The 11,355-nt window shown below is 43.7% G+C and overlaps 2 long non-coding RNA genes across 2 annotated transcripts; both read left to right on the top strand.

Annotated features, from left to right (window-relative positions):
* Positions 1–454: 454 nt before the first annotated feature.
* LOC308458901 lies at positions 455–1,010 on the top strand. Its single transcript, XR_013977769.1, has 2 exons — positions 455–652; positions 941–1,010. It is a non-coding gene; the product is annotated as an uncharacterized lncRNA (long non-coding RNA).
* A 3,130-nt stretch (positions 1,011–4,140) lies between these two features.
* Positions 4,141–9,366, top strand: LOC308458900. Its single transcript, XR_013977768.1, has 3 exons — positions 4,141–4,238; positions 6,364–6,522; positions 8,850–9,366. It is a non-coding gene; the product is annotated as an uncharacterized lncRNA (long non-coding RNA).
* Positions 9,367–11,355: the final 1,989 nt, after the last annotated feature.

Genomic DNA, 11,355 nt, shown 5'->3' with positions numbered 1-11,355 from the left:
CTTAGAGCAGAGAGGCGAAGGGAACTGGTTGCCCCCAGGAGGAGTGCTCGCCTTAAGGCCAGAGGAGGCGGGGCTCCTGGGGGCCGGGACCGCCCCTGGCCTTAGAAGAGGATAAAAGCCCAGTCAGCCCGGCCCCAGGTTGCGGGAGCAACGTCGTTGTTGGCTTCGGACCTTCCTGTGTTCCTGATCCCTGCTCGGCCTCCTGTTCCTGACTATCCGGTACCCCTGTTCCCTGCTCGGCTTCCTGTTCCTGACTATCCGGTACTCCTGTTCCCTGCTTGGCCTCCTGTTCCCGACCATCCGGTGTTCCTGTTCCCTGCACAGCCTCCTGTTCCAGCGTTCCTGTTCCCCGCCCGGCTCTCTGCCTCGGACCTTGCCCCTCTTCGTGTGGACTCTGCTACACCCAAGGTACCTTACCCCCGGGACCAGCACACCCCCGAGGAATAGCCCCACTGATTCTGTGCGACCGGTTCACGTCTGGCTGGCAGACAGCAGTTCTGAACACTCTCCAGAAATTGGGCTTTGCTCCACAAGACCTTCTAAACCTGGGCCTGGGCCAAGCAAGATCTGTGGTCAGGCAAAGAATCATGGACACAGAGAGACAACAGGGCTGCTTGAGGTCCCCCCATTGTATAATCATAGAAAATGAGGGGTATGTTGCGGCCCTGGCAGCAGGCCTCTATTTTCTCATATCAAGAAACATGAGAAGCGCCTTTAGCCGGAAGCTGGGCCTTGCCCTCGCCGGTTTTGGAAGGAGCATTTGGAAAAGTCCCGCATGCTCAGAGACTTTGCGCCTGCCCATTAGGGGAAATGGGAGGCCCCAAGCATTTATTTTTTAGATGTCCCTTTTATGACGAGGCACACAGAGATATCATTGACCCCCAGCTGGTGAGGCTTGCTGACCTTCCGGATAAGTCTAAACTCAATTTTCTCCTCTTAGGCAAAGACCAGAAGACGACCTGGATGGTGGCCAGATTCTGCACGCAGATTTGCAGGCGTAGACCACCCCCCGAAACACATTCTTTCACTAGGAAAACAGTCAAAGTCAGCCTCCAGGGTGTCAGGGCCAATTTGTATGGCAGCCCAAATTTTTATCTTAGCTTATCTTAGATTTTAATCTGTAAACTGTTGTTGTACATTGCTTTAAATGTATCTTTTATTCTTGTGAAAGCAGTCCCAGTTGTGCTTTTCGAGCTGGTCTTTGACTGTAATAAATTATGATGAGTGGTCACATATATGACTGCCTTTTAGTGTTCTGGTCAATAGCATTATTCAGTTCTATCATTTTAGTTTAACATATTTTCTGTGGAAAATATGATTCTTAATTTTGGTAGTTGGCAGGTGCTTCTTTCAGCCACTAGAGGTCGCTGATAAACAGCAGCATATAGCTCATCTTTTGTCAATTCCTTAAATAGAAAAGCTACTTTATGGCCATGGCACTGCCAGTACCTCAGCTGGAGGCAGGAGCTGAATGAAGTTAACTCAGCAAAGGCCTCAAGGAGACAGAGAGACTTCTCTAGTTCCTGCCATCTCCTCCTTTGCCTCCTCCTGTCCTGGCTCATAGCTTGCATCCTCTTTAGACCCTTCTTCCCAAGTAGACCCCTAGCAAAAGCGTCTCCCGACAGTCCGGCAGGCACTGCTCTGGCAACGCCGGCTGTCTTGTCATGCCCACGGCCACGTTCAGTCCAGAGGCCGGTGGGAGATCATGGGGGACCAAGGGATTCTCAGGGGTTCCTTGGAGGAGCCAAGGGAGACATCCTTCCAATGGGCTTCTTCAGGCTGGAGACTACTGTGGTTCCTCCAGGTCTTCAGCTGAAGTGGGGTTTTCTGTGGGGCCTTGAAGACTTTTCCTCCAAAATAGGTCTCTCTGGTCTATGTCAGATACGATCCTGACAGTTTACCTCAGGATGCTTCCAGAATGTTGCTATTTTGTGGGTGGGATTCATTTTTTAAAAAAATGATATTTATTGAAATTTTTTTAGAATTACAAAAGAAAACAAGGTAGAAAAAGAGAAAGAAAAAACAAAGAAAAAACAAACCACATCAAACAATACAAATTAATAAAAATCAAAATCAAAAAATAGCACAACACGATCAAAAGACAAAAATATACCACAAACATTTAAAAACAAATCCAATATTCTCAAATCCTTAGCTGTCATTACCTTCTTTCTTTGACCTCCTCCTCCTCCCTTTTTTTGTATCCTAGTTGTTAATTGTCGCAGCAAATCCTTTCCATATTTCATAATATTCTGTCATTACATTACCTTAATCTATTTTAATCTTATCTTACTATAAAAAACCTTAAAGCTTAAAACTTAAATCTTATTTTTACCAACTTCTCATAACCATAATATTCTTACATAATTCTTTAAACATTTTTGCTAAAGCCAAATAATTTCGTTCCAACATTTTTCTAACATTCATCAATTTTATAAAACAATCCTAATAATAATAAAAAGAAATAAAAAAAAACAATCCAATCTTCATCCAGCGTCTCTTCCTCCTGGTCCCGGGTTTTGTCAGTCCTTTTTATCCCACCAATCTAGTGCATTAACCTGGTAATCTTATATCCGAGGCCCTTAAGTCCCTTCCATGTCCCTTCCGCGGCTCTTCTTCATATTTATAGCTGTATTTTCCTTTGTCTCCTGCTCCTTTCACTCGTGGGAACTCCAGCTTAGCAATGTTTTTGACCCTTCTCGGCAGATCAGCCCCTTTTCCATAGTCCACACTAAACTCCATGTGGTATTTAAGAACATGTTTCAAAGTCCCTCCAAAATTAAGAGCCCCCACAACCCCAAACATCTCACGGCCCATTGCCAGACTTGAAAAGTCCAAACATCCCTGCATAGGGGGGTCTATCCAACCCCCCATTTCCAAACCAAACCAAACTTTATGTTTCCAAATCTGGCTTTTTCCAAGTTCATTTGTCAAATCCAAGAGCTCATGTTCCTGCTGGGCCACAGCTCCCTCCATCTCTGGCGCCCAAGATTCAGCAACATCCTCTTCCCTCATGTGTTCTGTCAGGGCACACTCCTGATTTAATTCCTGGGTGGGCTCCATATAATTTCCCACTGCCTGTTCAAAATTTCTGATCGCATCAGTCATCAAGTCCGTCTTCTCATGTAGCTGTTCCAGTAGGGCACTTGTTTTACAGAGAGCACACAGCAGAGCTTCTGAATACATTGTCCTGCAAGGTCAGAAGTCTATTCCCACGATCGTAATCTGTAACAGCTGCAAGCTCCCCGATTCAGAATTAGTTACAGTTTCACAGGCTCCCTCTAGGGAAAAAAATTCTATTTGTTCTTTTCTTTTAAAGACAAATCTAACAACAAAGTTTCCTTTTTCAGATATTTTGTCAATATTTGTTCCTTTAAAATGCGAAGGGGAACAATGGAATCACTATGCTTCTCTTCTTTTAGCTATCTGTCAAAAACGTTTGTCTCTGGTCAATGAGCTTCAAAAAACGTCAGTCCTGACACCCCGCTCCAGGATCAAGACGGTGGAAAGTTACTTTACTTTACACTCACTTCTGCAGGTTTAAACAGTCTGGAAAAAATCCCCCCTCTTCTCCTGCTTCCAAAGGGGGTTCAACAATTTTAAATGATGAAAGTTAATCCTTTACAAGCGATTTTCTGAGCTCTAGTTTGCCATGTCTTTGCTTTAATCTATCTACAAAGAAACGGAAGGCTGACTTCCTGTTTAGACCTTCCCGTTTCAGTGCCAAATTGAAATAAACTTTTAAGTCCAATTTTCCTTTCTGCACGCAAGTCCTTATTTAGAGTCCAATTGTCCAAAATTTAAGTACTCACGGGTGATTGTTTTAGAAGCCAAATTGTCCCAGGAAAAAGGCAGCGCTCTCCGGCAACGGCTGTGCGGCTTCGCTCCACGGAAGAAGCAGTTGACTCTCAGCACCGCGCCACTTCCCCCTCTTCGCTCCGGAGCCCGTTAGTGGGTTCTTTTGCGGGTTGGGGGGGCGCTAAAGGTGCCCGCCGAGTCCCATGGTCACAGGCTTCATCCGCCTGTGATTTTTGAAAGGGTCCCCACTTCGCCATAGCGGAAAAGACCCGTTTCCCTCCCAGATCAGAGGGAGTCCGCCATTACCGATGGCGCCACCCCGGAAGTCCTTGTGGGTGGGATTCAACAGCACACCAGCAAATTCAGCTGGGACAACTAAAGTGGTCTTGGAGCTCTTGCACAACAAGCCTGATTTTTTAAAAGGCAACAGTCTTTCTGAGGTAATGAAAGTGATAGGAAAGTACACTGGAAAATGTAGGCTAACAATTCCTTCCCGCAACACAATGGTGTAGTGTGGGGGAGTCCCATGGGCCTTGGCCCTGAGTGCAAAATTCAGAGGGGGCCCAACCAGGCGCCCCCATGCAGGCCCTGGCTTCCGCGGGGATCCCCACCCCAGCGCAGGCAGCAGGCAGCTCAGGGACACAGTGAGTGGGTGAGGACAGACCAAGGGAGGTGGGCAAGGGGTGACTCCAAAGCAGAATAGTAAAATGCAATAGTTGATTTGAAAAAGTCTATTAAAAGCTTCCCTAAGCAGGGCTGCTTTCAGATGTCTTTTATAGATAAGATAGCTGTTTATTTCCTTGACATCTGATGGGAGGGCATTCCACAGGACAGGTGCCACTACTGAGAAGGCCCTCTGTCTGGCTCCCTGTAACTTTGCTTCTCACAGTGAGGGAACCACCAAGAGAAGGCCCTTGGTGCTGGACCTCAGCGTCTGAGCAGAACAATGGGGGTGGAGACGCTCCTTCAGGTCTACTGGGCCGAGGCCGTTTAGGGAAGCAATCTCATTACCAGCTATATGGCAGCCCCAACTGCTACTGTCAAGTTAAGTACTGAACTAGTCAAGATTTTTATAAGGTTTTATACTGCATGAGTTTTTATTATTATTATCTATTAAGCTATTTATTTACTACCTGTTATGCTGGCATTTCAAGGCAGTGCATAGTAGCATCATACAATGCAATATACAAATACAATTAAAATAAAGTCAAATGAAGCAAATACAATTAAAATAAAGTCAAATGAAGCAGTCAGTAAAAAACAGCACATAAAATTCTACATCCACAGCCAACAACTTGTATCAAAGTCAGTGCATTCCTTATTTCCGATCACACATAGGAAAATATAGTTCTTAATGTTGGTTGGTAGTCTGGAGAGTCTTGTTCCAAACACTAGAGGTCACTAATAGCAACATTTAAATCTCACCTCTTGATAATCTGCAAACGTTGTTTTATTTCAGTTTTGTCTATTTGTACTCCTGTGGCATGTTAAAATAGTACAATATGGTTTCAGCTTTATATTAAATTCTGCTCAGAAGTAAGCCCCATTGAGTTCAATGGAGCTTACTTCCAGGTAAGTGAATACAGGAGTGCAGCCTTAGTGATGCAGCAAGCAAATTGTGATGGTGGTTTGCCTCATGCTTGTTGAACTTCCAGCAAGCTCTTGAAAAGGGAGCAGTGCAAGATCCGACAGAGTGGTGTGCAAGTTACTCAGGGTTTAGGAAATTATTAAAATTCTTACTTCTGTTGTCAGGGGCTGCAAGGTCCATTATAACCTTACATGCACTTTACATCGGGGAACCTGGGGCCCCTTGCAATAAACAGACATTCCTTGTTCACTGATTACAATGGGTCTTCTCTGAGTATGACTAACATAGGATGTTACTCTGCAAATTTAGTTCAATAGATAGCAGATACTTTTGCACTGCTGGCAATATCCAAACTCTCTGTGTAATATTTAAGCTCTGTATACTCTCCCCACTGCACACACATATAAAAGAATCTTGTCACAGAAACTGATCCAGCCATATAACAAGAATGAAAGAAGCCCCTCCACCTTATTTACTGCTTTCCATGGTTGCAACCAGACTTGTGTCTTTTCAAGGAAATAAGCTCTCCAAGACAGGCAAATGGAAAATCAATTCACCTTACCAGCTGAGAACTATGCCAACAGAATTTATAGCATTGCTACTACATCTTTCTTGTGCAAGATGGATAAATTGCGTTCATATGCAGTATTTTTCACATCAACTGATGGGAAAAGGAGCCCAGGGGGAAAAGTGGGGCTGCTAGATTTCAGACAGATTGGCACTCACTACAGGAAGCTGGCTTGGAACATCACAGCCCATTCAAATAGAACGCCATAGACTTCATGAGGAAAATGCCATGCAGAAGTTTGTAAAAAGTATAATATGAAGAGCAGTGTTGGAAGCTAAAAAATATGTCAGGTCAAATTCTAAACATATATAGTGTTGTAGAGTCCAGTTCAATTAGAATTTTAGAATAATAGAATTGTAGAGTTGGAAGTAACTATAAGGGTCATCTAGTCTAATCCCCTTCAATGCAGGAACCTCAACATGTGGTCTTCCATCCAATTTGAAACCATACTGGACCCTGCTAAGCTTTGCAAATGTGCTGGCGGTTTTATTGCTGCACCAATTCATCACTTAATCACCTCCTTATTCTGCGCTATTTCCCAGGATCAACAAAGGCAAGGTGCATTCAGGTGAGTTTTCCCAAATTAACTGTGTGTGGGAAACCAGCTTGTTTTGCATCTGTGTGTGGAGGTGGGGGTTCCGTCTCCTAAATTTTAGAATACAGTAAAAGGTAAAAAAAAAATGAGGGAAGTTGAAGTTTACACCTCTAGCACCTCTGGTTTTAACTCCTGTTAGTTGCTAGACGTTGCGTCAATGTCTCTTTCCTCCATTGTTTGAGTTTCTGGCTGGTAGTTTTCTATTAGCCACTAAGGCCAGCTTGGGGAAAAGCTTGCTGACGCTAGGGCTTCTTTTTAACAAAGTTTCTCTTCTTTTATGCATGGCTGAGCAACAAAATATAAAAATAATGGCCAGAAGCTCAAGGTCTGTCAAGAAAGAGGAGATTTCAGGCTTGAGCCATGAATGCAGAGCGCATTGATGTATAGCTACATCATGGGAAGAAGACCAGCATTGGCTGCCCTGCTCAATCCTCAACTTCAGTTAATGAACTATAAATCCAGCACTCTGGATGGGCACCATCTGATAAGCCTGTAAGATGAGGGCTCATAAAATTACACAGGCAGGGTGTGGGGATTTCTGGGGCAGGAAGGAGGGAAGCTGCCATTTCCTCTTCCATCCCCCCTTGCTCTCTCCCTTTTTCCTCTCAGCCCAGCCCCCCCCCCCATTTCCCCAGTCCTTCTGCTCCTTTCTTCTCCTCCCATCCCTCCCTTCCCTTTCTTCAGTGCTGGTATCCATATGAAGCTGACTTATACTGAATCAGACCATTGGCTCATCTAGCCTGGATCTGTCCATTCCAAATGACAGCCATTTTCCCGGGTCTCAGGCAGAAGTCTTTCCCAGTCTGTCTTTTAAAAACTAGAGATCCTTTCTTAACTCAGAATAGCTGGAAGGTAATGAACAGTATGTGCTTCAACATGTCCTATAGCCAGAGGCATTGGTCCTTCTCCAAGTGCATGTATGGGGGGGGGGGTCACATCCACACCACACATTTAAAGCACATAGCTTCCTCCAAAGAATCCTGGGAACTATAGTTTGTAAGGGTATAGGAAATTATATCTCTGTGAAGCATAATCATGAGTTCCCAGGGTTCAGTGTTGTGGGTGTGACCAGGCCCAGGACAGGAGTTCCCAGCCGGCTTAGCCCTCTGAGGCCTGGGGCAAGCATACCCAGCCAGGCGCACTGGGTTCCACCCAACATTGTAGATCATGTCACATGCCTGTGACATGCCTGTGGGTCACACGCTAGGACGAGCTCTGTCAGGCCCTCCCTCTGCTGCAATGGCCTCCGACAGAGCCTGCTGCTGCAACAGGAAGGCCCACCAGAGCCCGATGCAGACAGGGGAGGGCCTGCCGGAGCCAGCCCCCTCACGGAAACTTTTGTGGGTGCCTGGGCACCCATGGCCCCGCAGAGATGGTGCTTGTGTACCCTGCTGCCCCTGCCCTCTGCATGGGCCTGCAGGTGGGAATATTTGAGAGAAAAATACAAGGTGTGTAGAAACATGTGCTTAATATTGACTTTTCTGCACCTTGATACTTTGCACTAATATTACGTTGTGATAATATTAATATATAAACAAGGAAGAACATAAGATATTTTGCTGGAGAAAACAAGTGGTATTTTGCTGCCTGGGAAGTCAATTTCCGACAGTGTTGAGTTTCAACTGCTGCAGTGGCCCTTCCTCGTGAAATGTCCCTCAGTGTCAAATATGTGGCACAGAAGCAGCTGTTCTCCACATGGTCCTGGAAGAGTTAGGCCAATGGGGTCAAATAAACAGTTGTCGATGGTGCTGTGAACTAAGCTGAAGATGGATTGGTCGGTCTTTGATCTGTCTTCACATTTCAGAATAAGGAAGTACTGCCAGCTGTCCCAACACCACAGCTGCAGTGAAGGGTAAAGCTTATTTGAATGTGGCATTTGGGCTTGATCTTTTCCTCACTGATGTCAGTAAGAAAGTTCTTATTGATTTTTGGGGTTGGGAGATCATCCCTTGGTCATAATAATAAGCCAGGTGGAAAAAAAGTTAAATACGCAGAGGGAATGAATTTTGCCTCAACTCAAGCCGTCAATTTATGCAATCTCTTAACGCAGTCTGACTACTACAGTCTATCTTCTGCACATTTAATTTAATTGCTGTTAAGGCTGAAATCCCAAGCACACTTACCTGGGACTGGGAGCAATTCCCACTGAACTCAGTGCAGTTTATTTTTGAGTAAAGATACATAGGATTGCAATGCAAGCTTGTTTTAATGCAGGGTTCCTTAGCATGGGCATTGACAGTATAAATATAATCAATTTTTGAGTCCAAAATGATAAAAATAAAAGTGCCTTGGTTGTCCAGATATCCACGAGGAATAAATATCACTTTCCCATGCCAACAAGTGGCTGGAATCCCGGAACCAGAACCAGGCTCCTGCTGATCTCTACTACAGGGGTCAGCTGGTCCTTGGTCACTGCCATCACAATCCTATGGAACATTCCTGTTTTATTTCAGTTCTTAACTGGCATCATTCTTTGAACTTGGGAGTAAGGCAACAACACACTAAAACTATATGATAAAAATATAACCTACCAATATGAATGATAAAACTTATTCCTGGCAAGTGGGGAAAGAGCTCTCTGGCTCCAGGTTGTCTACACCAAATGGAAAATGTAGTGGCGGAATACATCTCCCGGACAGACTGACAAATAGCAAAATCTGGCACGGCAGACAGGTCTGTTCCACCCGTCATTATCCAGGGATTCCACATCCAAGTGATTCTGTATCCATCCCTCTGACCTCTGGGTTTCCCCACCTGACTTGCCACTGGTCTTTCCTTGCCAGCCCTGTGACACTGTGTGTAACAAAGCTGTAAGAAAATGCAGGTCTGTGAGGGGTAAACTAGAGCTGAGAATTGATGAGAGAGGGGCTATGCACCCCATCTCCCCTTTTAATTCTCCCTTCTAAACTGCCTCCTCTCAGAGCTGCTTTTCCTTATAAAAAGTGTCCATAGGAATTGCTACATATGTCATTTAGCCTTAAGAAGTATGCACACTGGCTGCAAAATGAGAGCTATCTTCTTCAACAGAGGAATTGCTATTCTTTTAATGTAAAATTGTTCCTCTCTTCTTGATAAAATGTATTATTTTGAGAACACGTCATCATTCCAGCTCTGTGCAAAAAGACAGTTTTAAGAGATACTTGGAGATTTCTGTGTTGTAGATCTATAATGATGCAAAATCATCTCTCTTACTAAAAGACATTTCTAGAAGTGTTTGTTCTTTGGTGCAGATGAAAAGTGGTGCAGATGCATGCATTACCATGCATGATTTTGTAGGCAATATGAAAAGCAATACAATTACATTTATGAGTACTGATAAGGTGCTCATCTGATAATCACTGGAGGTCAAAAGTTTAAAAATCACACAAGAAGAAGCACTGCACATTAAAAACTAAATTTAAAAAATGTGGAGCTTCATTCAGGGTATCACATCTCTTATTTTGCCTGGATAAGGGGATATACTGTATATAAAATAAGAGTAGTCAGACTACAATCGCAGACACACTTTCTTAGGAGGACTTACTTCTGAGCAGACGTGAGCAGGATTTTGCTGTTATCTAAGTGCTTAAGAGTTCCTTTTTGTCATTCTGTGTGCATTGCACCTTTAAAACTGTACCACACAGAAATAACTTTTGGGAAATTTATCAGAAATGTATTAGCAAAAGCCCACTCCAAAAGGGGGGGGGGGGAAGATAATGAAGGCTTGTAATTTGTAGTTTGTTTACGAATCACTTTCTGTAAAGCAACCCAAAGTGATTTACAATATTGTTAAGTGTTTCCAGAGATATTTTAAAAAATTATACACCCAAGGGCCGCAAGACGAGGCTGAGATTAAACAATTTCTGGCAAAAAATGGATTATCAAAATTGTCACAAGAAAATAGGACAATCCTGAACTGTAAAATAACACGACAAGAGATTGAACAAGCCGTTCAGAACATGCAATTGGGCAAATCTCCAGGGCCAGATGGGCTGACCTCCAAGTACTATAAGACATTAAAAGATTACTTGATACAACCTTTGATGGAGGTCAGCAATGAAATTATGGAGGGGAAGAGGGCACCGGAGTCGTGGAAGGAAGCGTTTATCACATTAATACCAAAGACGGAAGCTGAAAAGACACAACTTAAGAACTATCGTCCCATCTCTCTCTTAAATGTGGATTACAAAATATTTGCAGACATTTTGGCAAGTAGACTTAAAAAAGTTTTAAATGAAGTAATTCACAAGGACCAGGCAGGCTTTCTCCCAGGCAGACATTTGTTTGCTAACACAAGGAACATTATTGACATTTTGGAACTTCTGCAAACAGATATAAACACAAAAGCAGTTTTAATTTTTATAGACGCGGAGAAGGCCTTTGACAACATCTCCTGGAAATTTATGATGGGAAACCTAAAAGAAATGGAAGTGGGACGGGGTTTAGAGAATGGGATCGAGGCGATATATTCAGAGCAGAAAGCTAAACTGATAGTTAATAATGTGGTTACAGAGGAGTTTAAAATTGAAAAAGGAACACGACAAGGTTGCCCTATCTCCCCTTTGTTATTTATTTCGGTTCTGGAAGTGCTATTGAATATGATTAGAGGGGACCGGTTGGTGGAAGGAATTCAGGTCGGACAGAAACAATATAAACTAAAAGCTTTTGCAGATGACCTGGTTTTGACCCTGCAGGAGCCAGAGTCTAGTACGAAAAGAGTATTACAACTGATTAATGACTTTGGTCGGGTGGCGGGATTCAAATTAAATAAACAGAAAACTAAGGTTTTGGGGGAAAACTTAACAGATACAGAGTCAGAACGGTTTC

The sequence above is a fragment of the Podarcis pityusensis genome, assembly GCF_964106645.2.
Source record: "Podarcis pityusensis genome assembly, chromosome: 11".
NCBI lineage: Eukaryota > Metazoa > Chordata > Lepidosauria > Squamata > Lacertidae > Podarcis > Podarcis pityusensis.
This window is presented reverse-complemented; position numbering and strand designations above follow the sequence as displayed.